The sequence below is a fragment of the Danio rerio genome, chromosome 9, assembly GCF_052040795.2.
Source record: "Danio rerio strain M-AB ecotype USA chromosome 9, GRCz13ab, whole genome shotgun sequence".
NCBI classification, from domain to species: domain Eukaryota; kingdom Metazoa; phylum Chordata; class Actinopteri; order Cypriniformes; family Danionidae; genus Danio; species Danio rerio.
The window spans coordinates 11,415,054-11,418,799 of NC_141029.1; the positions used below are offsets into that span (position 1 = coordinate 11,415,054).

Genomic DNA, 3,746 nt, shown 5'->3' on the forward strand with positions numbered 1-3,746 from the left:
AATCATGCTAACAACATGCTTAATCATGCTAGAATCATGCTAACAACATGCTAATTAATGCTAGAATCATGCTAACATTATGCTAATTTATGCTAGAATCATGCTAACAACATCTATCTATCTATCTATCTATCTATCTATCTATCTTTCTATCTATCTATCTATCTATCTATCTATCTATCTATCTATCTTTTCATACTTTTTAAAAACTGTTTAAATAAACAATTACCGTCAGGCTTTCACAAGCCAGCCTCAAAGTTTGTTCTCAAACTTTAAGAATCTAGTTATTTTTTTTATTTTTTTTTTTATTAATCTTCTGAGACTAAATTTCTAACTCTATCTCCTCCTAGAGCTTTTGAGCTATTACCACCAAACTTGCTCCAGACCTCCAAACTATTCTGACTCGTGTTGCTATATCTCCTCAAACTGATCCGACTTTCGGTTTTCCGAAAAACGTCCCGGGACTGTCGGAAAAATCCCATAGGCTTAACATTGGATCAAACTTTGTGAGCTCATAACTCTGCGTCAGACTGTCGCACAGACTTCTAACTGGGCTCATTTAACTCAGACTATCAAACTGCCAATGACTGATCACCTTTAAACTTTCTAGCCACGCCCTAGCAACCACTTTTGGACCCTAGTAACTGTCCTATAGACTTCTATTCAAAAGACTCTCATTGACTTAACATGGGATCAAACTTTATGAGCTCATAACTCTGCATCAGACTGTCTTACAGACTAATGGCTGAGCTCATTTAACTCCGACTACCAAACTGCCAATAACTGATGAGCTTTTAACTTTCTAGCCACTCCCCTAACTACCACATACTGCACCCTAGCAACTGTCCCGTAGACTTCCATTCAAAAGACTCTCATTGACTTAACATGGGATCAAACTTTGTGAGCTCATAACTCTACATCAGACTGTCATACAGACTAATGGCTGAGCTCATTTAACTCAGACTACCAAACTGCCAATAACTGATGAGCTTTTAACTTTCTAGCCACACCCCTAACTACCACATACTGCACCCTAGCAACTGTCCCGTAGACTTCCATTACAAAAAACTCTCATTGACTTAACATGGGATCAAACTTTGTGAGCTCATAACTCAGCATCAGACTGTCATAGAGACTAATGGCTGAGCTCATTTAACTCAGTCTAGCCAGCAGCCAATCACTGATGGCCTTTTAACTTTCTAGCCACACCCCTAACTACCACATACTGCACCCTAGCAACTGTCCTATAGAATGTAATTAGGTGTGCTATCGAATGCTTATAATTCTAACATGCTAATGACATGCCAATCATGCTAGCAACATGCTACTCATATGCTAATCATGCTAATGACATGCTAACTCATACTGGAAACATGCTAATGACATGCTAATTTGTACAAGAATCATGCTAGTAACATGCTAATTCATACTAGACTCATGTTAATAACTGGCCTACATGCATATCTTTGCTTAGCAGTGTCCTATTGACTTGGGGGATGGCTCATCTGACTCAGACAACCAATGAGCATCTCAATATGATAATGAAGCTCACAAGCCACGCCCCCAAATTGATTCCATAGACTTCCATTAAACTAGGCCAAGATGCATATTTTTGCATAGCAGTGTCATACAGACATGGGGGTTGGTTCATTTTACTTAGACAGCCAACCACATTCAAGTGCACTCTGTAACCTCGCCCATAGCAACAAAACAGAGTACCCTAGCAACCATTCATCAACAGCTATATCTCAGCATCAGAACATCGTAGAGACTTGGAGATTGGCTCGTTTGACTCATGCTAGCAAACGGAACTTCCTAAATGCTACACATGCTAGCAGTGATTAGCTACATGCTAATATTGACTAGCCAAGTACTGTAACTTGCTAGAAATGCTTACTAAGTATAAATGTTTTATCAAGCATGTATGTAAGGCTTGCCTAGTAACCAACCAGGGTACCCTAGCAACTGCCTAGCAACCACCCAAATTACCCTAGCAACCGCCTAGCAACCACCTAGCAACGGCCTAGTAATGCCTTAGTAAGGGCCTAGCGACCACTCAGGACACCCTAGCAACCGCCTAGCAACGCCTTAGCAACCACTCAGAATACCCTAGCAACCACCTAGCAACACCTTGGCAACCACCTAGCAACCACTTGGGACATCTTAGCAACCGCCTAGCAACACCTTAGCAACCACCTAGCAACCACTCAGAACACCCTAGCAACTACCTAGCAATGCCTTAGCAACCACCTAGCAACCGCTCAGGACACCCTAGCAACCACCTAGCAACACCTTAGCAACCACCTAGCAACCACTCAGGACACCCTAGCAACCGCCTAGCAACGCCTTAGCAACCACTCAGAATACCCTAGCAACCACCTAGCAACACCTTAGCAACCGCCTAGCAACCACTTAGGTCTCCTTAGCAACCACCTAGCAACACCTTAGCAACCACCTAGCAACCACTTGGGACACCTTAGCAACCGCCTATCAACACCTTAGCAACGACCTAGCAACCAGTCAGAACACCCTAGCAACCGCCTAGCAACGCCTTAGCAACCACCAAGCAACCACTCAGGACACCCTAGCAACCACCTAGCAACACTTTAGCAACCACCTAGCAACCACTCAGGACACCCTAGCAACCGCCTAGCAACGCCTTAGCAAGCACTCAGAATACCCTAGCAACCACCTAGCAACACCTTAGCAACCGCCTAGCAACCACTTAGGACTCCTTAGCAACCACCTAGCAACACCTTAGCAACCACCTAGCAACCACTCAGAACACCCTAGCAACCACCTAGCAACACCTTAGCAACAACCTAGCAACCACTTAGAACACCCTAGCAACTGCCTAGCAACACCTTAGCAACCACTCAGAACACCCTAGCAACCACCTAGCAACATCCTAGCAACCACACAGAACACCCTACCAACCGCCTAGCAAGACCTTAGCAACCACCTAGCAACCAATCAGAGCACCCTAGCAACTGCCTAGCAACAACCTAGCAACCACTCAGAACACCCTAGCAACCGCCTAGCAATGCCTTAGCAACCACCTAGCAACCACTCAGAACACCCTAGCAACACCCTAGCAACCGCCTAGCAACATCTTAGCAACCACCTAGCAACCACTCAGGACACCCAAGCAACTGCCTAGCAACGACTTAGCAACCACTCAGAATATCCTAGCAACCACCTAAGCATGCTATGTGACATGCTAATTCATACTAGAATCATGCTAGTAACATGCTAATTCATACTACAATCATGCTATTAACATGCTAATTCATACTAGAATCATGCTAATAACATGCTAATTCATACTAGAATCATGCTAGTAACATGCTAATGCATGCTAAAATCATGCTAATAACATGCTAATTCACGCTAGAATCATGCTAGTAACATGTTAATTCATACTATAATCATGCTAATAACATGCTAATTCATGCTAGAATCATGCGAGTAACATGCTAATTCATGCTAGAATCATTCTAGTAACATGCTAATTCATACTAGAATCATGCTAATTCATGCTAGAATCATGCTAATAACCTGCTAATTCATACTAGATTCATGATAGTAACAGGCTAATTCATACTAGAATCATGCTAATAACATGCTAATTCATGCTAGAATCATGCGAGTAACATGCTAATTCTTGCTAGAATCATTCTAGTAACATGCTAATTCATACTAGAATCATGCTAATTCATGCTAGAATCATGCTAATAACCTGCTAA

The 3,746-nt window shown here is 42.6% G+C and overlaps 1 long non-coding RNA gene across 1 annotated transcript; it reads right to left on the minus strand.

Moving 5' to 3' along the window:
* Window positions 1–310: 310 nt before the first annotated feature.
* LOC147842276 (uncharacterized) lies at window positions 311–3,047 on the minus strand. The gene is made up of 3 exons (XR_015944786.1): window positions 3,026–3,047; window positions 926–2,066; window positions 311–726 (listed from the first exon to the last, which is right to left on the minus strand). It is a non-coding gene; the product is annotated as an uncharacterized LOC147842276 (long non-coding RNA).
* Between the last annotated feature and the right edge of the window lie 699 nt (window positions 3,048–3,746).